This window comes from Bufo bufo, chromosome 1 (genome assembly GCF_905171765.1).
Source record: "Bufo bufo chromosome 1, aBufBuf1.1, whole genome shotgun sequence".
Taxonomy (NCBI): Eukaryota; Metazoa; Chordata; class Amphibia; order Anura; family Bufonidae; genus Bufo; species Bufo bufo.
Genome location: NC_053389.1, coordinates 330143699 through 330169839, shown reverse-complemented (window position 1 = coordinate 330169839; position 26141 = coordinate 330143699). Strand labels below are relative to the sequence as shown.

Below are 26141 nucleotides of genomic sequence, written 5' to 3'. Positions count from 1 at the left end.
CAGGTGACACTATGGAGGCTCATCCCCGCCTGCCATTGGCTTCTCCCCACTGACACCGGATGTTTTCATCAGTGTGCAGCGAGAAGCAGCAGCTCCAGTGCGGGGACCAGGAGCGGCGGAGGGAGCTTTAAGCCCAGGTCTTCCGTGCACGGTGCATATGCCAGCTTCAGGTGAGCTGGAAATCTCTTTGTTTTGTACTTTAGCAGGCATGCTCAACCTGTGGCCCTCCAGCTGTTGCAAAACTACAACTCCCATAATTCCTGGACAACCTACAGCAGGCCATGGAGGGAGTTGTAGTTTTACAACAGCTGGAGGGCCGCAGGTTGAGCATCGCTGTACTAAAGGATTTATGCTATGGTTCACTGCTAAGGGATTAATGTTATGTTTCATTACTAAAGTGGTTAAAGTGTTCACTGTCATACTATCATCTATTCAATATGTAACCCAAAAAGGCTATGCATATGTAGAAAACGGTTAACTGGCAGTTCTTAGTGTTAATTGCCAGTTTATGAGCTGGTCTCATTTTCCCTTGCTGATGGAGTCTGCTAGTGTTCAAGAAAGAGAGAACGTGTCTAGTATGTGCCACTGCCAAGTAAGCCAAGACAGAATTATGCTCCCAAAAAAATATCATTTTTGTGAGTGAAGCTATTTTTCTAAAGATTAACCTCTGAGGGAAAGAAGCATTGCAAGTATTAAAGAAGGTTGAGGATCATGTGGACTGGGCTTGGACTGAGTCAGTAAAGGTAATGCACGCATGCATTTTTAATCTTTATTGGCATTGTTTTGGCTTATATTCATTCTGGTGCCCACCACACTTCTGAGACAGACTGGCTATCCAATCTCGGACTGCACCCGGCAGTTTGGCACTGCAAAGAAATATTGAGGACTTGCATGCCTTTGGTCATTTCGGAAAGATAGCTAGTGACTATAAGGAGAGAGACTAAGAGTGGATCAACATCATAATAGCCACCTCCTATACGCAACCTTTGGGCAAAAGCTATTCTGTGAAATACTTAAGGTGTTTGCCTACTGTATATATTTGTACTGTGACGCACATCATCTATTCGGTAAAGGAGAGATTGGTGGCCTCGTCATTGGTCTCTACACCTGATCTTCATCTGCCTCCTGTTCTCCTACCTTGCACCCCACAACCACCCTCATAGCATAACTTGCTTCTATATTAAAAAGTTTTGGTAATTATGGAAACAGCTAAGGAGGATTGAGAATTTAGAATCCCCTTCTAATGGTAGTAATAGTTCCTACTGGTTGCACCAGCAGGATTTATACATTTATAACCTATCCTGTAGATACAATATTGAAATTGGATGGAGAGAATATGCACAAAATCAAACAAAATTACTTGAAATGCCAAATCTATACAACTTAACATGTATTTGTTCATCTAAAATGCCGTTACATCGTGTGTTCAAAAGTTTCACATATGTAAACACCAAACACTCCAGAAAAAAAAACACCAAACACTCCAAAAAAAAAGAGACCTTTATCAAACTCAATTCCTCAATGGATATATAGGATGAAGTAAGATAATATCCAAAAAAAAGAGAAAAACATGGATCGCACATCCACATTAAAGCCTCATTCGCACATCTGTGTCCTTGCTCAGATCCATGAGCAGGTGGTCAGTGATGCATCTGTGAAGCTGTTCATGTAGGATCCGTGTTGGGTCCCTGTGTCCGTTTTTTGCTGTCTGTGTTGCATCTGTGTTTCACGGACACTGAACAGCTGAAAAATAATTTTCAAATAATCTCTTCTTAATGATCCGTGAAACACGGATGCAACACGCATGGCATCCGTGGTTTTGATGGACTCATAGACTATAATGGGCGTGATGGATCTGTGAACATGGACAAAATAGAGCATGCATCCGTGCTAAAAAACTGACCCACGGACCGTGCTAAAACACTGATGTGTGAATGCACACATTGAAATTAATAGGGACGTGGAGAACTCGTACAGCACACGTCCGTGAAACACTGACGTGTGAATGAGGCTTAATAAGTTCCTGAGAGCACATGGAAAGGTGAACTTTTGAGATCTGCTTGGTTGCCATTGTTGCTGTGCTGGCGAGTTGGTGGGACCCAGTAGGTCCTACTCGAGGAGGCAACCTTGGCGTGATGAGTGGGCTTATGCATTTTTATCAAAACATATACCAATGCCTCATGTACGGTACATCTATCAGGGGGCTGCATACTATTTATTACGCTGATACGCAATGTTAATTGTGCTGAGAAGCAGTTATAGATCAATGCATAGCATGTGGATGTGCGACCCATGTTTTTCTCTTTTATTTTTTTTGGATATGAGGTGAGATAATGTTTACAAGAGTTATGTAGGGGTAAAGATGGCCACACTGCCCAATATTTATATATGCATATTGCATATCGATTATAGTTGTAGTCAAAGTAGTAATTTTTCCATATTATAGGAAGATTGCCAGATCATACAGCATTGGGTTCCTGTGCAGAGCCGCCCTTTTCATATAAATATAGTACCTGTTGTTTGCTAAAGAGTAGTGTTGGGCGCGAATATTCTAATCGTGAATTCTAATCGCGAATATCGCCACTTTGAGAATTCGCAAAGATTTTGAATATAGTGATATATATATTTGTATTCGCGAATATTCTAGATTTTTTTTTCATCTGAACCCATGATCCCTCCCTGCTTCTTGCTTGTGGGCCAATGAGAAGGCTGCAATGCCTTTGTCTGAGCTTAGCAAAATCCCTAGCAACCAATAGGAAAGTTGCCTACCCCTTTACTATATAAGAACCTCCCCAGCAGCCGTTTTATGGAGTTTTATGGAGTTCTGAGAGAGACAGCAGTGTCATTGCTGTGCTATGTGCTTTGCTGTGTCATTACATTAGATAGTTAGTTAGCTTATATATATATATATATATATATATATATATATATATATATATTACATATAGTTAGTGGGATATAGTCATTGTAGGTTATATCCTGATATAGTGTAGCTGGTTCCAGTGCAGGGTGTTAGGTAGTGTGATAGGTTCTGCTGTCAATACATATATGCTACAGACATAGGGCTGTGCATGTTCGCAATACTTAGTGCCCCAATCAGTAATATGTAGTCAGACCTGCTAAAATGTGAAGTTGCACGTATTGCGCCAAAATATGCGCATCATTAATTGCCAATTTTCGCATTTGCAAATATATTGGAGCACTCTATCTGCATATAAAGTTATTGTAATGTTCTGCCCACCATTTTCTCCAGTCTCAGGAAACTTCTAGCAGCTTGGAAAAATGTAGCAACAGTGACCTACACCTGTATTGTGCATGCAATACGCACATATTACATTGCTGATTTTCGCACTCAAGAAAATAATGCTGAATTCTCGAATTCGCTTATTTATGACCAATATTCGCCCAAATATTGGCAAAATATTGCAAATTCGAATATTGCCTCTGCCGCTCATCACTACCGAAGAGACAACTTTTTTTCTGGGAATGTAAATGATAGGAAAATTGTAAATTGAGTGTGTTAACCCTAACTCTTCACATGCTTTATATAGGTAAAGTTAATGTGTGCTACTAATTGACCCATCTGCTTCTATGTGATGAAGAACTGAAGTTATGGACTGCTTTTGTTCTGTACATACTATGCATACCCACTTAAATTTTTATTCATTCAGTACCTTGGACAGAGGACTCTGTAAACCTAGGAAAGCAGACAAAATTCATGCTGCTTTATTGGTAATGTGTCAAGATGAGAGATATGGCAAAAAAAACTTTTAATTAATATAGCCTTTTGTCATTACATGCATTGAAAGATGTGTAATAAGATATCATGGTATGGAGGCAGGCATGCCAATGTGGCACAGAAAACTAATAGGATATTTGGCCAATAGGAGGAATCAGAGGATACACTAGACACAAGATTCTGGTATATTAACTGGGAGAGCACTCCCCTGGGGATTAGAGTAGAGGGAGGTGGTGGGAGGCGTAAAGCACTGTGTCACATAAGAAGACACCTTGTCACATATTTTACATTGAAGCCAAGGAGCCCAAGTTACGCATCTTCCGGTGAGTTAGTACCATATTTTTTTAGGGAAAGGAAACCACAGGGGTTAACCAATATCCTTATGTCCTGTCAGTCACAATGGAGAGCCATCCATGTGTTGCATGGACATTCACTGATTTGGATGGTTATCGTTAGAGATGAGTGAACTTTGAAAAATTTGATTCTGTCAAAGTTCACCAAGAAATTTGATTTGTTTCCGAATTAATTTGTCACAAATCCCTATAAATCAGGTATACCCAGGCAACTCTGCCTAATCATATTATTCCCACTTGGTGGCCCAATCTCAGTGTTAGGGCTGCACACGTCCGTTGTTTTAAAGAGCAGACACCCGACACTAATGTCCACGGACTTTTAACCCTTCATATGCCGTGGTCATCTGGGTGTGCTCCAACTCCCCCGACAGGGATTGGGGAAGCCGGAGCATGTATACAGCAGCCGCTGTTCTCCCTACCTACTATGAACTTAATGGTATTTCGCTTTTACAATTATTAGTGTTAAATCCAGATGCCAAACACGGTTGATGGATCAAACATGGCCCCTAGATCAAAATGGGTGTACCAACTGATCTGCGCATTGGCTCCAAACTTTTATTTATTTTTTCCTGGACTCACTGTAGATCATGGTATCTACTCAGGAGAGAGAGTTTGGGATGTGCTGTACTTGGCATGCCTTTGTTTCCTTTTTGCACAGTATTATACTTTGTACCTCTTTGTGAATTTTACCAGTTTTTCTTACAATATCACTATAAAAATGTATGTTATATGATATAATTGATATGAATAGATTTTTCTGTCTTTTTCATAAAGAACGACAATGAAGAATCAACATAGCCTAAGAGAGTGAAGTTTGTGATTTAAAGGATTGTCCGGGTTCAGCGTTGAACCCGAACAAACTCCCCTTCACTTATTTACCATGTATGAGTCGAGCATTTCTAGCTCCGATGCTCCCCCTTGCCCTGCACTGCATAGCATAGGAAAAGGGCTATCTGTTTATTTGCTGGTGACATACCCAGCTTTTTCTCAGTATGCTAGACAAAGGCTTCCGCCTAGCAGTGATCCCGGTGATGTCACCAGCAATAATAAGCTGTCTTTGCGCTGCCCTAGCCTGTCATACAGCATAGGGCAATGTAATATACCGCTAATTTGTACCAGTGACATCACCGGGATCACTGCTAGATGGGAGTCTCCACCTAGCATATCCACGAGAAGCCCGATACGTTACCGGTAGTGAAGAAAAAGCCCTTGTCCTGTGTGATGCAGCACAGGGCAACGGGAGCATCAGAGCTAGTAGAAATGCTTAGATGCTCCATTGATACAGGCTAAATACACTCACCTAAAGAATTATTAGGAACACCATACTAATACGGTGTTGGACCCCCTTTTGCCTTCAGAACTGCCTTAATTCTATGTGGCATTGATTCAACAAGGTGCTGATAGCATTCTTTAGAAATGTTGGCCCATATTGATAGGATAGCATCTTGCAGTTGATGGAGATTTGAGGGATGCACATCCAGGGCACGAAGCTCCCGTTCCACCACATCCCAAAGATGCTCTATTGAGTTGAGATCTGGTGACTGTGGGGGCCATTTTAGTACAGTGAACTCATTGTCATGTTCAAGAAACCAATTTGAAATGATTCGAGCTTTGTGACATGGTGCATTATCCTGCTGGAAGTAGCCATCAGAGGATGGATACATGTTCTCATTCTGTTTACGCCAAATTCGGACGCTACCATTTGAATGTCTCAACAGAAATCGAGACTCATCAGACCAGGCAACATTTTTCCAGTCTTCAACAGTCCAATTTTGGTGAGCTCGTGCAAATTGTAGCCTCTTTTTCCTATTTGTAGTGGAGATGAGTGGTACCCGGTGGGCTCTTCTGCTGTTGTAGCCCATCCGCCTCAAGGTTGTGCGTGTTGTGGCTTCACAAATGCTTTGCTGCATACCTCGGTTGTAACGAGTGGTTATTTCAGTCAACGTTGCTCTTCTATCAGCTTGAATCAGTCGGCCCATTCTCCTTTGACCTCTTGCATCCACAAGGCATTTTTGCCCACAGGACTGCCGCATACTGGATGTTTTTCCCTTTTCACACCATTCTTTGTAAACCCTAGAAATGGTTGTGTGTGAAAATCCCAGTAACTGAGCAGATTGTGAAATACTCAGACCGGCCCGTCTGGCACCAACAACCATGCCCCGCTCAAAATTGCTTAAATCACCTTTCTTTCCCATTCTGACATTCAGTTTGGAGTTCAGGAGATTGTCTTGACCAGGACCACACCCCTAAATGCATTGAAGCAACTGCCATGTGATTGGTTGACTAGATAATTGCATTAATGAGAAATAGAACAGGTGTTCCTAATAATTCTTTAGGTGAGTGTAAGTGAAAGGAGCTTATGTCTGGGTTCAGCTCTGAATATTGTTGAGCGAGAATGCTCATCCGAAAATTATTTTCACTTGAGCTTCGCGATGCTCCGCACATCGCAGTGTCCGGCCGAACACCGCGTGTGGTCGAGCGCAATGCTCGAGTCTCCTCCCCGCACGTTTTTTGGCTGCTACGTAGCCAATAAAAGTGCGGAAAAGTACTGGCCCTCACTGTAATACCGTAGCCATGTTGGTCACTGGCATTACAGTGATTGGCTGGCCAGAACACGTCATCGTGTGCTATATAGCACCCGATAACACATGGTTCGGCTCAGTCTTAGTCAGGGAGAGCTGAAGCAGAAGGGACAGATTGTGTAGTAATTTTTTTTTTTAGGCAGGGTTTAGCCTTGAAAGGTGGTAGAGAACCAAAAGTCCTTTTAAGTACTATTGTTTTATCTGGCTGCAATATATATTATTAGCGCAACCTGTGCTAAATTGCGTGCAATTGTTTGGCCACTGCTGACAGCGACACAACCCTTGCTACATCTGTTGTGTTACATTTGCGCATCCTAAATATATGTGACATTCAGCGCATTTGTTTGGCCGTTGCTGACAGCGACATTACCTGCGCTACATCTCCTGTATAACATTTGCGCATCCTAAATATCAGTGACATTCAGTTAAATTTTTTCACCGCTGGTGACAACGACATTACCTGCGCTACATCTCCTGTATAACGTTTACACATCCTAAATATCTGTGAAATTTAGTTACATTTTTTCGCCGCTGGTGACAGCGACATTACCTCCGCTACATCTTCTGTATAACGTTTGCGCATCCTAAATATAAGTGACATTCAGTTTAATATTTTCTCCACTGGTGACAGCGACATAACCTGCGCTACATCTCCTGTATAACATTTGCGCATCCTGAATATCAGTGACATTCAGTTAAATTTTTTCGCCGCTCGTGACAGCGACATTACCTGCGCTACATCTCCTGTATAAGGTTTGCGCATCCTAAATATTAGTGACATTCAGTTTATTATTTTCGCCGCTGGTGACAGCGACATTACCTGCGCTACATCTCCTGAATAAGGTTTGCGCATCCTAAATATCAGTGACATTCAGTTTAATATTTTCGCCACTGGTGACAGCGACATTACCTGCGCTACATCTCCTGTATAACGTTTGCGCATCCTAAATATCTGTGACATTCAGTTTAATTTATTTGTGCATACACTTACAAAGCCTGCGCTAGTGTACGTGTGACATACTTGCAAGCATATATTCCATTTAATATGCTCAAGGCGAGCAGTTAGGGATGGGGAAGTGGCCGTGCTGCTGATGGTGCACTCAGAGGCCGTGGCCCTGGGCACGGTGAAACTGTGCCTGCTGCCAGAGCACAAGAAACACACTCATCCGCAATATCTAGATTCATGTTCCATTTTTCAGGGCGGCACAGGACACCACTCTCAAAGTCACACTAGTGCAACCAGGTGGTTGGTTGGATTGCAGCAGATAATGCTTCCAGTCGGTTAATTACCACCCTGTCTTCCACAAAGTCCAGTTCAGTAGCCAAAGTCTGGTCAACAGAATCCTTGCCCTGATCCTCCTTCTTCCCACCATGGAGAGTCTTGGCAAACAAGTGATCCCACATCACTGTTTTCATCTCCATTCCTTGATTTGGCCCTCTCTCTAATCCCGCTTGAAGAGGGACATGAGGAGATCTTGTGCACTGATTCCCAAACTCTTAAGCATCCACAGTCAGAAAAAGATGTCGGTGGGGAACAGCAATTAGTGTTTCACGAGGTGGATGATGATGATGAGACACAGTTGCCAATAAGTCAACAGCAATTAGTGTCTCAAGAGGTTCATGATGGGGATGAGACACAGTTGTCAATAAGTGAGGTACTTGTTAGGTCAACAAGTCAGGAGGATGACCAGGGTGAGGAAGTGGAAGAGGAGGTGCTGGACGATGAAATCACTGACTCAACCTGTGAAGGTGGCAAGCCGAGCGAGGACAGCAGTACAGAGGGGGAGGGATCCACAGCACCGCAACAGGCTGGAAGTGGCAGTGGGGTGGCAAAAGGAATTAGGCGGGCCACACCAAACAGGCCCACAACAGTTCCCCTGTGCACCCCCTTGCGGCAATCTCCCTTGCCAAGGGGTAGGTGTTCCGCAGTCTGGCGCTTTTTTGTGGAAAGTGTGGACAATAAAAGAATTGTCATTTGCAACCTATGCCGTGCCAAAATGAGCAGGGGCATAAACACTAGCAAGCTCACCACCAACAGCATGATCCGCCACATGGCATCAAAGCAGCCTAATAGTTGGGACGAACACCTGGGTCCACAATCAGTGTCTGCAGGTCACACCACTGCCACCTATTCCCCTGTACAGTATTACGTGCTGGGCAATCCCCTGTCCAAGACGCAGGCCCGGTTGTCTCCCGATCTGCACCTAGACCTTCGCAAGCACCATCAGCTAGCACATCCACTTCTGTGTCCCAGCGCAGCATACAGATGTTTATACCCCAGGCCTTTGAACAAAAGCGCAAATCCCCAGCCACCCACCCATAGGCCATAGCACTAAATGCGCACCTTTCCAAATTGATGGCTCTGGAAATGTTGCCATTTGGACACAGAGGCTTTCCGCAGTCTGATGGCGGTAGCCGTCCCTCGTTACTCAGTCCTCAGCCACCACTATTTTTCCTGGTGTGCTGTCCCCGCTTACACCAGCATGTGTCCGGTAACATCAACCGTGCCCTGACCAACGCAGTTATTGGGAAGGTCCACTTAACGACTGACACATGGACAAGTGCTTTTGGCCAGGGACGCTTCATTTCCCTGATGGCAATGGCACAGGTGCTACCGACGCCAAGGACTGCAGGCCCTTCTTCCATCAGGATTTCCACCACCACCTACATTAGTGGCTGCAATCCCCCTTCTCCTCCTCCACATCACTCTCCACTTCCACCTCTGAATTCTAATCTTGCAGCAGCAGTCAGCCATCAGTCAGTGGCTGGAAGCAGTGTAGCACTGCAGTGGGGAAGTGGCATAATTTGCTTAGGTGACAAACAGCCAGTGGCGTCTCTAGCTTTCAAATTTTGGGGGGGCACACTGGGGGCCAGGAAAAAAGTAGGGGGGGGGCAGCTATAACAATGATACATTTACACAAGTACGCTTAGAAATGCTGCAATACTTTACCCAATACCTAAAACCGCAACAGGGAAGAAAAGTCCAGCTGTCTGTGGATGACACTTTTATAGAGAGGGGGATCTGTGGATGACACTGCTATGGGGGGGATCTGTGAATGCCACATACCGTATATAGCATCTTATGCTATATGTGTCATACACAGATCCACCCCATGACAGTGTCATCCCCATTTCCCCCTCCATAACAGTGTCATCCACAGATCTCCCTCCCTATAACAGTGTCATCCACAGATCTCGCTCCCCGCCTCTCACAGGAGTGTACATATATAAAATAAACATATTTCACATGAACACTTACAGTTACTTGGCTTGGCCCTTGGGGATCTCGGACGCCACTTCAACACTTGGCCGGGGGCTCGGCGGAGCTGATGTTGTGCTTTATCCTAATGAGAAAGATTTCATAATAAGGATTTGGAGAAGGGGCAGAGGGATAGTAGAGCAGAGAGAGGCTGGTGCTGCTACTAGGGGGTCATACCATGGGGGAGTAATAAAACCCACCATAATGCCCCCCAGTAGAAATAATTCTCCTTATAATGTGCAAAACATACCCCCTTATGCCCACAGTTGAGCTAATGTCCCCCATAATGTGCCAGTATAAAATACCCCTATATAGTGCCCCAGTAAATGCCTCCATAGTGCTCCTCTTCCCCCTTCCTGCTAGTGCCCCCCATAATGTAAACACTTATACTTACCTCAGTGTCAGCGATGCGATGCAGACTCTTCCTGTGTCCCGCGCTGTAAGGCTCAGGCGGCGCGATGACGTCATTGCGCCGCCTGCGCCGGCCTCTGATAGGCTGCCGGCCTAGTGCAATGGAAGCGCTCATCTCCCTGTGCCCGGCGGCGGCGGCTCACTTAGGGGGGGGCATTTTAGTTGGGGGGGCACATGGGGGGGCACAGCATGATGTAGGCCCCCTCTGGCCCTCCCCCCTGGCGACGCCACTGCAAACAGCACACCGCCGCAGAGCTGTGACAGGGTATAGGAGACCAGACTGAGCTGTGGCTCTCGCTACTCAACCTATAACCAGGCATGGTTGTGTCTGATAATGGCGATAACTTGGTGAGGACTTTGGAGCTCAGCAAGCTCACACACATATCATGCCTAGCCCACGTGTTCAACTTAGTAGTTCAGCGGTTTCTCAAAACCTACCCCAGTTTGCCAGAGCAAATGGTGAAGGTGTGCCCATTTCCACAAGTCATCGACAGGTCTGGCAACACATGTTGGCCAGGCTTTGTGAGCAGCAGAGGGCAGTAGTGGAATACCAGCTGCAACATGGTCGTTGCCTTTCCAGTCAGCTTCCGTTCTTCACAAGCGATGAGTGGGCATGGATGTCTGACCTCTGTGAGGTTTTACGCAACTTTGAGGAATCAACAAAGATGGTGAGCGGCGATGCCGCTATTATTAGCGTAACCATCCCACTTCTGTGTCTAATGAAACGCTCGCTGCTTACAGTGAAGGCGGTCGCTTTGCATGTGGAAGAGGTGGAAATGGGGAAAGACAGTACACAGGGTGATAGCCAGACCATCCTCTCAGTGTAAATTGGATGATGAGGAGGAGCAGGAGAGGGTAGTACCCATAGCAGGTTTATTCCATCTGTTCAGCGTGGATGAGCCGAAGAGGAGGAAGAGGATGAGGAGATTGGGACTCATGGCTGACTTGTGTGTCTGCCTTTTCCGTGACCCTCGCGTTATACGCATTTTGGAAAACACAGATAAAATGGTGGAATACCAGAAGGTCCTTGTGGAAAAATTGCTCCAACAATTTCCATATGACTACGCTGGCAGCAGAGTACGTAGTTCCTTGGGCAACCGAGGAGGGGGGACAAGGGGAACACACAGCAGTTCCAACAGAGGCAGAACAACACTCTCCAAGGCCTGGGACAGTCTCATGACACCCCGCCAGCACCCTCACCCTGATGCGCTGCCTAGTGTCGCAAGGAGGTAAAAGTTTTGGAAGATGGTGAAGGAGTATGTAATTTTTTAGAGGGTCAGATCAGTAGCAGGTCCTCGTTCCTAATGTTTTAGATGGTCAGCTCAGCAGCAGACCCTCACCTCTAATGTTTTAGAGGGTCAGCTCAGCAGCAGGCCTCGCCACTAATGTTTTAGATGATCAAATCAGCAGCAGGCACTCGCCTCTAATGTTTTAGATGGTCAGATCAGCAGCAGGCCCTTGCCCCTAATGTTTTAGAGGGTCAGCTCAGCAGCAGGCCCTCGCCCCTAATGTTTTAGAAGGTCAGATCAGCAGAAGGTCCTTGCCCCTAATGTTTTAGAGGGTCAGCTCAGCAGCAGATCCTCAACCCTAATGTTTTAGAGGGTCACCAGCAGGCCCTCGTCCATAATGTTTTAGATGGTCAGATCAGCAGCAGGCACCCGCCCCCTAATGTTTTAAAGGGTCAGCTCAGCAGCAGACCCTCACCCCTAATGTTTTAAATGGTCAGATCAGCAGCAGGCTCTCACCCCTAATGTTTTAGAGGGTCAGCTTAGCAGCAGGCCCTCGCCCCTAATGTTTTAGAAGGTCAGATCAGCAGAAGGCCCTAGCCCCTAATGTTTTAGAGGGTCAGCTAAGCAGCAGACCCTCACCCCTAATGTTTTAGAGGGTCAACAGCAGGCCCTCGCCCATAATGTTTTAGATGGTCAGATCAACAGCAGGACCTGGCCCCTAATGTTTTAAAGTGTCAGCTCCGCAGCAGACCCTCACCCCTAAAGTTTTAGAGGGTCACCAGCAGGCCCTCGCCCATAAGATTTTAGATGGTCAGATCAGTAGCAGACCCTCACCCCTAATGTTTTAGATGGTCAGATCAGCAGCAGGCTCTCGCCCCTAATGTTTTAGAGGGTCAGCTCAGCAGCAGGCCATTGCCCCTAATGTTTTAGAGGATCGGCTCAGCAGCAGACCCTCACCCCAAAGTTTTAGAGGGTCACCAGCAGGATCTCGCCCATAATGTTTTAGATGGTCAGATCAGCAGTAGGCCCTCACCCCTAATGTTTTAGATGGTCAGATCAGCAGGCCCTTGCCCCTAATGTTTTAGAGGGTCACCAGCAGGCCCTCGCCCATAATGTTTTAGATGGTCAGATCAGCAGCAGGCACCCGCCCCTAATGTTTTAAAGGGTCAGCTCAGCAGCAGGCCATTGCCCCTAATGTTTTAGAGGATCGGCTCAGCAGCAGACCCTCACCCCAAAGTTTTAGAGGGTCACCAGCAGGATCTCGCCCATAATGTTTTAGATGGTCAGATCAGCAGTAGGCCCTCACCCCTAATGTTTTAGATGGTCAGATCAGCAGGCCCTTGCCCCTAATGTTTTAGAGGGTCACCAGCAGACCCTCACCCCTAATGTTTTAGATGGTCAAATCAGCAGCAGGTACTCGCCCCTAATGTTTTAGAGGGTCAGCTCAGCAGCAGACCCTCACCCCTAATGTTTTAAATGGTCAGATCAGCAGCAGGCTCTCGCCCCTAATGTTTTAGAGGGTCAGCTCAGCAGCAGGCCCTCGCCCATAATGTTTTAGAAGGTCAGATCAGCAGAAGGCCCTAGCCCCTAATGTTTTAGAGGGTCAGCTAAGCAGCAGACCCTCACCCCTAATGTTTTAGAGGGTCAACAGCAGGCCCTCGCCCATAATGTTTTAGATGGTCAGATCAACAGCAGGACCTCGCCCCTAATGTTTTAAAGTGTCAGCTCCGCAGCAGACCCTCACCCCTAAAGTTTTAGAGGGTCACCAGCAGGCCCTCGCCCATAATGTTTTAGATGGTCAGATCAGCAGCAGACCCTCACCCCTAATGTTTTAGATGGTCAGATCAGCAGCAGGCTCTCGCCCCTAATGTTTTAGAGGGTCAGCTTAGCAGCAGGCCCTTGCGCCTAATGTTTTAGTAGGTCAGATCAGCAGAGGGCCCTCGCCCCTAATGTTTTAGAGGGTCAGCTCAGCAGCAGACCCTCCCCCCAAAGATTTAGAGGGTCACCAGCAGGATCTCGCCCATAATGTTTTAGAGGGTCAGCTCAGCAGCAGACCGTCGCCCCTAATGTTTTAAAGGGTCAGCTTAGCAGCAGACCCTCACTCCTAATGTTTTGGACGGTCCCTAGCAGGCCCTCGCTTATAATGTTTTAGATGGTCAGATCAGCAGCAGGCCCTCGCCCCTAATGTTTTAGATGGTCATATCAGCAGCAGACCCTCACCCCTAATGTTTTAGACTGTCCCTAGCAGGCCCTCGCCGATAATGTTTTAGATGGTCAGATCAGCAGCAGGCCCTCACCCTTAATATTTTAGATGGTCAGATCAGCAGCAGGCCCTCGCCTCTAATGTTTTAGAGGTTCAGCTCAGCAGAAGACTCTCACCCCTAAAGTTTTAAAGGGTCACCAGCAGGCCCTCACCCATAATGTTTTAGATGGTCAGATCAGCAGCAGGCCCTCGCCCTAATATTTTAGATGGTCAGATCAGCAGCAGGCCCTCGCATCTAATGTTTTAGAGGGTCAGCTCAGCAGAAGACTCTCACCCCTAAAGTTTTAGAGGGTCACCAGCAGGCCCTCACCCATAATGTTTTAGATGGTCAGATCAGCAGCAGGCCCTCGCCCTAATTTTTTAGATGGTCATATCAGCAGCAGGCCGTCGCCCCTAATGTTTTAGATGGTCAGATCAGCAGCAGGTCCTCGCCTCTAATGTTTTACAGGGTCAGCTCAGCAGCGGACCCTTGCCCCTAATGTTTTAGATGGTCAGATCAGCAGCAGGCCCTAGCTCCTAATGTTTTAGAGGGTCAGTTCAGCAGCAGACCCTCACCCCTAATGTTTTAGATGGTCAGATCAGCAGCAGGCCCTCGCCCTTAATGTTTTAGATGGTCAGATCAGCAGAAGACTCTCACCCCTAAAGTTTTAGAGGGTCACCAGCAGGCCCTCACCCATAATGTTTTATATGGTCAGATCAGCAGCAGGCCCTCGCCCCTAATATTTTAGAGGGTCATATTAGCAGCAGGCCCTCGCCCCTAATGTTTTAGATGGTCAGATCAGCAGCAGGCCCTCGCCCCTAATGTTTTAGAAGGTCAGCTCAGCAGCAGACCCTCACCCCTAATGTTTTAGAGGGTCCCTAGCAGGCCCTCGCCCATAATGTTTTAGATGGTTAGATCAGCAGCAGGCCCTTGCTCCTAATGTTTTAGATGGTCAGCTCAGCAGCAGGCCCTCACCCTTAATGTTTTAGATGGTCAGATCAGCAGCAGGCCCTCACCCATAACATTTTAGAGGGTCACCAGCAGGCCCTTGCAACTAATGTTTTTGAGGGTCACCAGCAGGCCATCAATCATAATTTTTCAAGGTTGTGTGTGTGATGGCGTCCTTTATGTGTAATAAAGGGTGTATTGGAGTGCCGGTTCCTTGTGATTTTTGGCAGCCCTTTTACTTAGTGCATAGGCTTTATGAGTGTAGGAGTCCCACTACCTGAACAATTGTACCACAATGTGAATGAGGCCCTCCTTTATGCGATATACAGGTTAAAAACATAGAATGTGTCGGCAGATAAGTACCATTTGGCTCATTTAGTCTGCCCAATATACTGAATACTATGAATAGCCCCTGGCCCTATCTTATATGAAGGATGGCCTTATGCCTATCCCATGCATGCTTAAACTCCTTCACTGTATTTGCAGCTACCACTTCTGCAGGAAGGCTATTCCATGCATCCACTACTCTCTCAGTAAAGTAATACTTCCTGATATTACTTTTAAACCTTTGCCCCTCTAATTTTAAACTATGTCCTCTTGTAGCAGTTTTTCATCTTTTAAACATTCTCTCCTCTTTTACCTTGTTCATTCCCTTTATGTATTTAAAAGTTTCTATCATATCCCCTCTGTCTCGTCTTTCTTCCAAGCTATACATGTTAAGGTCCTTTAATCTTTCCTGGTAAGTTTTATCCTGCAATCCATGTACTAGTTTAGTAGCTCTTCTCTGAACTATCTCCAAAGTATCAATATCCTTCTGGAGATATGGTCTCCAGTACTGAGCACAATACTCCAAATGAGGTCTCACTAGTGCTCTGTAGAGCGGCATGAGCACCTCCCTCTTTCTACTGGTAATTCCTCTCCCTATACACCCAAGCATTCTGCTAGCATCTCCTGCTGCTCTATGACATTGTCTGCCTACCTTTAAGTCTTCTGAAATAATGACCCCTAAATCCCTTTCCTCAGATACAGAGGTTAGGACTGTATCACTGATTTTATATTCTGCTCTTGGGTTTTTACGCCCAAGGTGCATTATCTTTGTACGCCCCAGGTGCATTAAAGGTTGTATCGGAGTGCCTTTTCCTTGTAATTTTTTGCAGCACTTGCACTTTATATACAAGTAAATATAAAAAATTTTCTCTAAAATCGATTTTATCTTCGGTTTTGTGTGTATTATTGTCATTTTGTAAAATTGGCGTACTACTTGGACAACATCGTTCCCAGCAGCGACATGGGAGTCCAAGTTGTATCCAGACATCCTCCCTATGCTGTTCCCGAACCATTTCAGTGGTGTTTCCATCAATTTCTGACCTTTTCCTGTAAACCAGACACCTTCCCCTCTTCAGAGCAGAGGGTGCCTGGTTTAATGCTCGGGTTCTCCCATTGACTTCCATTGTGCTTGGGTGCTGATCAGTGGAGATGCCCGGACTTTGACTCTCGCTGATGTGATGATGATGACCTATCTTGAGAATGTCATCATTATCTTTTCAAGGATAACCCCTTTAAAGCTGATTGAGAGAATGCCAACAGTGTGCAAAGCTGTCATCAAAGCAAAAGGGGGCTATTTTGAAGAATCTAAAATATAAAACATTCTGGTTTGATTAGAAAAGAAGTGTGTCCATGTCCAAACTTTTGACGGTACTGTGCATCAGTACCTATTAACTACTATCACTACATTTATGAAATTGCAGAAATTGTTTTATTGGAAATATTACAGCTTTACAAAAATGACATTCATTTTAGATGAATTTTAAATCACTGCTCTTGATGTTGTTTGTAATTATGTTGTAACCATGCACATATGTGTATAGACTGTGAGGGGATTAAAAAGGGCGGTACTAGATTCATTGTCAGACGAAGTGCAGTGTAGCACGAAATGGCCGTCACCTTTGTTTCTCCACTCCATATGAACCTGCTTTGCAATAAATAAAGAAGTTTGTACCGGATGATGAGTGCCACGGATTCCTTTCTGCTTCCCCATATACTGCATAATCTACCTGTAGAGCACCAACGCACATAGCTACACAGCCCTGTCCGTCTGTCACATGGAAGTAAGTGGCTCATAGATTGCCAGTCCTTCTTCTGTGTAGACTGTGAAGTCTAACATCTGTTGGGACAGTTGCTCTAACAAGTCACATTCAATTTCCAAATAATCCTTAATCCACTATTTGTGAAACAAATCATTACGGGTGATAATTTTCTTTGTTTAGAAATTCTAGGGGCAGTTATTGTGGAACTTTAGCTGGAAATCCAGGAATGGGAGGAATGTAAGTTATCCTAAAGAGACAGTAAAGAGAGATTTACTAAATCCCTTATTTAGGAAATACATGCAGGACATAAATTGACAAACAAAACTTAATTGAATCAGTTGGAAGGTTACAAAAATATAATCTAGGGCCATAATCAGTCCTATTTAATTAGTTTACAGGTACATAAACCCATCTTGAACAATACCATGGTACTAGACTATCCATTGCCTCACTATTACAATTAAAAGTGCCTCTCACAAGTGATGTTGTCAATGACTTCCACTTTAAGCATGAAAGTGAATTAAGTACAATACTTGTCTTAAGCTGAGATAAACAAGACTGGGATCTTTACTAATGAGCTTTGCAATGAAAACACTCAGGTAATATGTGCATTTTTCGTAACTAGACTTTGTAGGTGGTATCATTTACAAAAGTTTTAAAAAGCCAATAAAAATTAGGGGCTTTATTCTAGAAGAGGTTCTCCCAATTGGAAACCTATTTTGATACAAGCTAGAAAATGGAAGCAATTACCTTATTGCACCAGTTCTAACAATCATTTCCCATTGCTCATTTAATTGCATTATGTGTTTTATGTCTCCCCGAACTGTCTAGCTGATCTTGAAGGGCCCAGCCCCTCTCATTTCACTGTGATCTACAGAAGAACTGCTGTACAGTATTGGAGGGCTCCAAATTAAATCAATAAATGGCTGCAAAAACTGCTGGTCACGGTTCTCAAATGTAGCTAAGAGATGGACCTCGTCAACAGATTCTATGCGGGGTGAATTGGCCATAGACCCTACAGGGAAATTTCCCATTGGGCCGATGACTAGGAGGGCCACCCAAGTCCTCCTCACAGCTGCAAGCTGGGTACAAAATGATCTGATTCTCTCATACTCACCTGGCCAGCAACCCTCCTGAATTCAACTTTATTGATGTCCTCAGGACAGCTATACAGTTGAATACTGTGGCACAGGTGACAGTATTTTGTGCTGCACTGTGGAATTTGGTTCAGCTGGCAAGGTATATTTCTCTGCACTATGGTATTGCTGGCCCTCCTGATTTTGTTGTCCCTGTCTAATTATGTTACTTTCTTTTAGTATGGATCCACCTGCAACATGGGGCCACTTTTAAGTTTTGTTCCATGGCTACTTTTAGTTTCCAGTCCGTCCCTGATTTTATTGGTATATACAAAACAAGGACTAAAGCAAACAACCACTTGAGTGAATACCTTGCAGTAAGGACAGCAATACGTAAGGTACCACTAAATAATCACAGATGCGCAAGACAGCTGAAACAAGGTTTTTTGCTCAAAACACCCAGTTGGGTAGCAAGCTTATTACAAAGTGGTACTGAATCTTTAACAGTGCAAAATACTATTGCAAGTATCATTGTGGTACTGTGATTCTCTCTTTTTAGGGCTTTCCTGCTTACAGGGGTATTGTAATCTGTATGTCCAATGCCCAAGTTCTCCTCAAACCTCTCAAATTCCAGTTGCAACCTGCTGTTTAACAGAGCACCCAGTATATACACTGACAAGCAAAAGGGTAGCAATGTTTTGAACTTTTGACTTTCAGGCTCCATATCTTAGTGTGTTATTCGGTTGATTACCAAGCGAAAGGTCACTGGTTCAAATCCAGGAGCAGCCATGAAGATTTCCCAAGAAAAGAGAAACAGCATCATTCAGCTTATCGATAGCGGTATCTCGGCAAGAAAATTGCCAAACTGCATCATGTGAGTGCCATGATAGTTGGAAGAATAGGAAAAAAGTCTGTCCATCCATTCCAAAGCTAAGAGTTGGACGTCCAGGCAAAATATCGGAGTCAACAAGGCTCATCACAAGGTCTATTAGTTCTGGCATGACAAACATGGCAGTGGAGGTTGCTCATGTGCTTCATAATAGTCAGATCACAGACATGCAATCACCATGCGACACGCATTACACAAGTCTAGAATGGTGGCCCAAAAAAAGGTGAAGAAGCCTTGACTTCAATATCATCATAAGAAGCGTCAGCTCCAGTTTGCAAAAAAGTACCAACAGTGGACAGTAGAGGCTTGGAAACGGGTGATTTTGAGCGATGAGATGAAAGTTAATAGACTGGGCCCTGATAGGTGCAAATAGGTCTGGAAGAAACAAGGGAAAAGGGGTCTAATAAATCTAGAAATTGAAGGAACTGTCAAGCTAGGTGGAGAAAGCCTGATGATATAGGGTTGTTTCACAGCTAAAGGCATTAGATACTTGACCAGGATCATTTTTGACCAGGATCATTGGTGGTCTCAATGCTGAACTATATGTGAGTACCCTACAAGACAAGTTACTTCATACACTTGAGTACTATGGGTATGAAAAGGACAACATAGTGTTCCAGCAGGGCAACGACCCGAAGCATATGTCGAGCTTGGCGAAGAAATGGTTGAATGACAATGAACTAGACCAGACCTCAAGCCAATCGAACACTTGCGGGTAGATTAGAAGAAAAAGCTGTATTCCTACGCAAGCGAGTTGACCAGTATGCACCAACATTGGGAACGAGTAGAAGAGACCTGGGAGCAGACTTTGGTTGAAACATGCTTGAATCTGATCAAGAGCATGCCCAGAAGGATTCAGCCAGTGTTGAAAGTCAAAGGTGGATTTAGAAAATACTAACAAAATTATAAAAATTAACATTTAGAATTTTAGGAGCAAAACAGTAACAATGCACTTACATGAAAACAATCCGCAATAACTAATCATATGCTAAATATTAGCAAGTCCAATTTATGTATGAGATTGCAAAGACGATTGTCTATAAAATGATGAAAGTCTCACATTCAAAGCTATAGTGGATGGTGAGATATGGAGCCTGAAATTCAAAAGTTCAAAACCTTGTTACCCTTTTGCTCATCAGTGTAAGTACGTCCATTATATCAACCTCACCACAGGTCTACATCATTAACATAGTTGTTTTCCATAATTGCACCCTCACCTGTCCCTGGATCATTAATTAAAGTCGTCCACACCTTTCATGACATCTGGAACCAGACTTCTCAGCACGATGTGGCTGAACTGTGGCCTAGTGCACCATAAGAAACCACTGTACAGTACAATAAAGTGCAACAATACAAGCATATGTCCAAAAATGGCCACAAACACAAAGCACTGTACCTAGCAACCACATAACAGTTGTATCACTGCCTGACGGATTTAGTATAACTTGTGCCAGAAACTAATTTGAGTTTCTGCTGCACAGAGTTCAAAACGTGACTAATTTATTAAGAGGCATCTGCAATTTATTAAATTAGGTGCATCTAACTCCAGTGCTGGGAATCGGGGCACCCATCTTGATAAATATCCCCCCAAATTTTACATTTCATAATAACATAAGTGATTTCTTTTTATCAGCTTATGATGGAAATGCAATGGTCGCAAAAAATATTTTCTATTTCTCTGCATTGAACTAATAAATATACAGTCATGGCCAAAAGTTTTGAGAATTACATAAATATTGGAAATTGGAAAAGTTGCTGTTTAAGTTTTTATAATAGCAATTTGCATATACTTCAGAATGTTATGAAGAGTGATCAGATGAATTGCATAGTCCTTCTTTGCCATGAAAATTGACTTAATCCCAAAAAAACCTTTCCACTGCATTTCATTGCTGTCATTAAAGGACCTGCTGAGATCATTTCAGTAATCGTCTTGTTAACTCAGGTGAGAATGTTGACGAGCACAAGGCTGGAGATCATTATGTCAGGCTGATTGGGTTAAAATGGCCGACTTGACATGTTAAAAAGAGGGTGATGCTTGAAATCATTGTTCTTCCATTGTTAACCATGGTGACCTGCAAAGAAACGCGTGCAGCCATCATTGCATTGCATAAAAATGGCTTCACAGGCAAGGATATTGTGGCTACTAAGATTGCACCTCAATCAACAATTTATAGGATCATCAAGAACTTCAAGGAAAGAGGTTACATTCTTGTTAAGAAGGCTTCAGGGCGTCCAAGAAAGTCCAGCAAGCGCCAGGATCGTCTTCTAAAGAGGATTCAGCTGCGGGATCGGCGTGACACCAGTGCAGAGCATGCTCAGGAATGGCAGCAGGCAGGTGTGAGCGCATCTGCAAGCATAGTGAGGCGAAGACTTTTGGAAGATGGCCTGGTGTCAAGAAGGGCAGCAAAGAAGCCACTTCTCTCCAAAAAAAACATCAGGGACAGATTGATCTTCTGCAGAAAGTATGGTGAATGGACTGCTGAGGACTGGGGCAAAGTCATATTCTCCGATAAAGCCTCTTTCCGATTGTTTGGGGCATCTGGAAAAAGGCTGGTCCGGAGAAGAAAAGGTGAGCGCTACCATCAGTCCTGTGTCATGCCAACAGTAAAGCATCCTGAGACCATTCATGTGTGGGGTTGCTTCTTATTCAAGGGAGTGGGCTCACTGACAATTTTGCCCAAAAACTCAGCCATGAATAAAGAATGGTACCAAAACACCCTCCAACAGCAACTTCTTCCAACAATCCAACAACAGTTTGGTGAAGAACAATGCATTTTCCAGCACGATGGAGCACCGTGCCATAAGGCAAAAGTGATAACTAAGTGGCTTGGGGACCATGGCCTGGAAACTCCCCAAATCTTAATCCCATTGAGAACTTGTGGTCAATCTTCAAGAGGCAGGTGGACAAACAAAAACCCACTAATTCTGACAAACTCCAAGAAGTGATTATGAAAGAATGGGTTGCTATCAGTCAGGAATTGGCCCAGAAGTTGATTGAGAGCATGCCCAGTCGAATTGCAGAGGTCCTGAAAAAGAAGGGCCAACACTGCAAATACTGACTCTTTGCATAAATGTCATGTAATTGTCGATAAAAGTCTTTGAAACGTATGAAGTGTGTGTAATTATATTTCACTACATCACAGAAACAACTGAAACAAAGATCTAAAAGCAGTTTAGCAGCAAACTTTGTGAAAACTAATATTTGTGTCATTCTCAAAACTTTTGGCCACGACTGTACATTATATGGACAAAACTATTGTGAAACCTACTGAAGCTTTTATGACATCTCATTCTAAATCCATAGGCATATGGAAGTTTGACCCTCCCCCTTTTCAGCTAAAACAGCTTCCACTCTTCTGTAAAGTCTTTCTATATGATTTTGGAGTGTATCTATGTAACATTTTACCCATTCATTCAGAAGAGCTTTATTGTGGTCAGTCAGTGATGTTGGACAAGAAGGTCTGGCTTGCAATCCGTGCTGGCCAATCAAGTTTTTTCACACCAGACTCAGACACAGCCGTGCATTTATGGAGCTTGTTTTGTGTACTAGGGCTCAGTCATGACATAACAGAAAAGGGCCTACCCCAAAATGTCCCTACAAAGTTGGAAGCATATAATTGTCAAAAATGTCTTGGTATGTTGAGGCATTAAGATGTCCTTTCACTGAAACTGAGGGGTCTAGGTCAACCTCTGAACAATAACCCAATAACATTATTCCTTCCACCAATTTTACAGTTGGCAAAATGCAGTCAGGCAGGTAGCATTCTTCTGCCATTTACCAAACCTACACTCATCCATCAGACCACCAGATAAAGAAGCATAATTCATCAATCCACCAAACACCTTTCCACTGCTCTAGAGTCCAGTGGTGGCATGATTTGCACCACTCTATCAATGCCTGATTTTGTGTTGGGTGATGTAAGCCTTGCATGCAGCAGCTCATTCATGGAAACCCATGTCATAAAGATCCCAGTGTGCAGTTGTTGTAATGATATTAATGTCAGAGGAGCTTTGGAACTCTGTAGTTACAGGGTCAGCAGAATGTTGGTGACTTTTATGCACTATGCACCTCAGCACTCTTTCCCTAGGCCATTTAATGACAAGTTCATCTGTCACATGGCTTAGGCACAGCTGAGCCCTATAGAAGTGAATGGAGCTGAGTTGCGATACCAAGCAATGTACTTGATGAGCACGAAGAAGGCTGCAGTGCTTACAGGAGCACCAGAGCCTTCTCCAACATCTGATCGTGAAAGGGGGGGTCCCAGAGTGTCAACCACCTCCAATCAGACACTCATGACCAGAATATAGGTCATCAGTATTTATATCTTAGAAAACCCTTTTAAAGCATTCCAGGCCCTGTTGCTGCAAATAAGAAGCAAGAAACCCCAAAATAGTGGACACTACAGCCATGGTTGCCAGATTGTATTTGTTAGTCGGAGATCCCAATAACAGGCACTTTAGTAAGAGAATGAATAACTAGAGGGCCACTGCTGCAACATACGGCCTACCTCATGCTTGGACAGTCTACAGATAGCTAATGGATGTACTACAACTCCTGTTGTGCACACATTAAAAGAGACATGTGGCCTAGTCTCTGACTTAACACCACACGCTGGCCACTGCATTTCCATGTGCCCTGTCTAGCACCCATATGCACATCAACACCACGGGCACCCTGAACTACCATCATGCAGGAAGCTCACGTTTGCACAGAGGGTGTCCCACGTTCACTGCATTGACCTCAGAGAATGACAATCTCAGGGAGTAAACTGTGACACATCATCATCAGGGCCATTACTACTCCCATCCTCTGCTCGGCTCCTCAGGGGCTCGCTGCACCTGCTTGCTCAGTTGTTTCTGTAACTTCCACTGAAATTAATGGAAAAAGCTGCACACAAGCGCAGCTACCTCTCCCCTTATTCTTCACCAGGATGTTGTGTCCAGCAGTCACTTCACCTCATGGGATATCTTAGATGGGAATACCCCTCATACATATTGTAAGTAACATGTTTCTACTACTTTAAATCTTAATAGGTTCAAATCACTGCAGTATACATTTCTGCTAACAAGAAATTTACAAGATTGCTAAAAGTTTATGTAAAGGCATGAACTACTATAATAAACAAAAGAAGCCTAAAGGCAGGTGTACACTTACCGACTGTCAGCAGATTATCAGGGACGAACGTTCCTACAAACTCTTGTCCCTGATATTCTGCCCATCTAAAAGTGCCGCAGACCAAGCGATCTAAAGGAAAAAGGTTTGTTCATTGGGTAAATAATAGTTCATGTAGACACCTAATTATCGTTTCTGGGCAGCAAATCATACTATCTAAACAGCCCTCTACCGTCCAGAAACAATGCAGCTGTATGAGGATGAGCGATCACAATAGCCACCGCTCTTCTTCATACTGTGGAGGAGATAGCTGCATGTACAGTATATGCAATGCTTCACATCCAACCAGTTGTGGCCTGACAAATATGCCTTCAATCACTGCATGTACATGCAACTATACTCAACTGTCCAACCAGGGCTGATATAATGACATCCTGAATACCCCAATCAACAGCCTAAATGGTCACGTGGTGTCATTGCAAATGTCATCTCTGCAGACAGCTTTACTCCCCAGAAACCAAAAGATCAAGCATGTTGAAATTTAACATTCATGATCCTTCCCTCCCCTCAAAATCTGCCGTCGGGGGAGAGTTGTTCGACCCCCCAACATTTAAAGGGGTTCTCTGAGTTCAGGGCTGAACTCGGATATAAGCTCTTCTTTATTATTTTACTACTGTATATAAGAGTGGAGCATTAGCGAATTTCATTGCTTCGATGTTCCCCCTTGCCTTGCGCAGCATCACATAGTGTAAGGTTTGTTTGTTTATTGCTGGTGACGTACCGGGCTTCTCTTCACTATGCTAGGCGGAGACTTCCGTCTAGCAGTGAGCCCGGAGACGTCACCTGCACAAATGAGTGATCTAGAGTGCTTTCCTAGGCTGTTTTGGAGGCGGGTACTCTACAAAGTTGTTCCGATGGAAATGCTCCGATGCTCCACTCATAGATAGTAAAAGAATAAAGATGAGTTTTTATCCGGGTTCGGCCCTAAACCAGAAGAACACCTTTAAGGTCTATTGATATCTTTAAAGGGGTTGTCTCACTTCAGAAATTTGCACTTATCATATAGAGAAAGACACATTCATGTATTGTTATTTTCCATATTGCGTCCATTGCTGGCTGGATTAATTATACACTGTTCGTTTCCATGGTTACAGACCCCCCTGCAATTCATCAGTGGTGGTCATGCTTGTACACTATAAGAAAAAGCACTGGCATCCGAGCTCTGACAGTCCGGGCCACCTGAGAGGCCATCGCTTTTTCCTATTGTGTGCAAGCACGGCCTCCACTGATGGATTGCAGGGTGGTCTGTAACCATGGATACGAGCAGTGTATAATGTGATGGAAAAATGAATCCAGCCAGCAAAGGAGACAATATGGACAATTACAATACATTAGTAAGTGACTTGTATTAACTTGCTCTACATAATAGATGCTATTTGCTGAAGTGAGACAACCCCTTTAATTAAAGAGATATTACATTTTTGACACATCAGTGAGACATATAAGAAAATGTCAAATGGGAATATGTCTTTTGTCGTACTATATACTGTAATTAAAGGGCCAATGGTGGTGTTCTGATTAGTTTCTGAACAGATCTTTGTACTACACTCCAGCGCCTTAAGAACTAGCTAAAACATTCTTAATTTAGCACACATTATGGCTGTTCCTATGCACACCTAGAACCATTGTCACTACTACTACAGCCAAGGATTAAAGGGATTATAATAATGTTCTAGCTACTTTTTCTTTATTTATTTCTGTTACAAACTCAGCTGCTGAGTCTTTGAAACCTAACTTCAAAGAAGTTAAACCTTTTAGTGCTGGAAGGATAAGACGGATGGAAGGATTAGTGGCCACATTTGCTAAACGATGCTTTTCTATAAGACTAATTCGGGCTCTGGAGGACCCCTTTCAGCCTATTGATTGAATGGGCAAGTAGATGTCTGGTGTTCACAGCCCTGCCATTAATTAGATAGCACTACCCAGCAAACATTGCCCTTCCGGTGTAATATGGGCTCAGTTTTGAAGATATTTTTAATAAAAATAATATAGAACTGAATGGTTTATTTTATATGTACAAAGTATTTTACTTGAAAAACTGTTATTTTTCAGAAGTGAATGCCAATGATAGTCACCAATGTGCTTGCATATCCGAATCCAGAGCACATTTGTATATCTAAGCCAAGGTGGTATTTCCAACAATATAGTCATG

The 26141-nt window shown here is 44.1% G+C and overlaps 1 long non-coding RNA gene across 1 annotated transcript; it reads left to right on the top strand.

The window, feature by feature from the left end:
- The first annotated feature begins 203 nt into the window (after window positions 1-203).
- On the top strand, window positions 204-22992 carry LOC120986994. Its single transcript, XR_005775868.1, has 3 exons — window positions 204-335; window positions 10862-10866; window positions 22961-22992. It is a non-coding gene; the product is annotated as an uncharacterized LOC120986994 (long non-coding RNA).
- Window positions 22993-26141: the final 3149 nt, after the last annotated feature.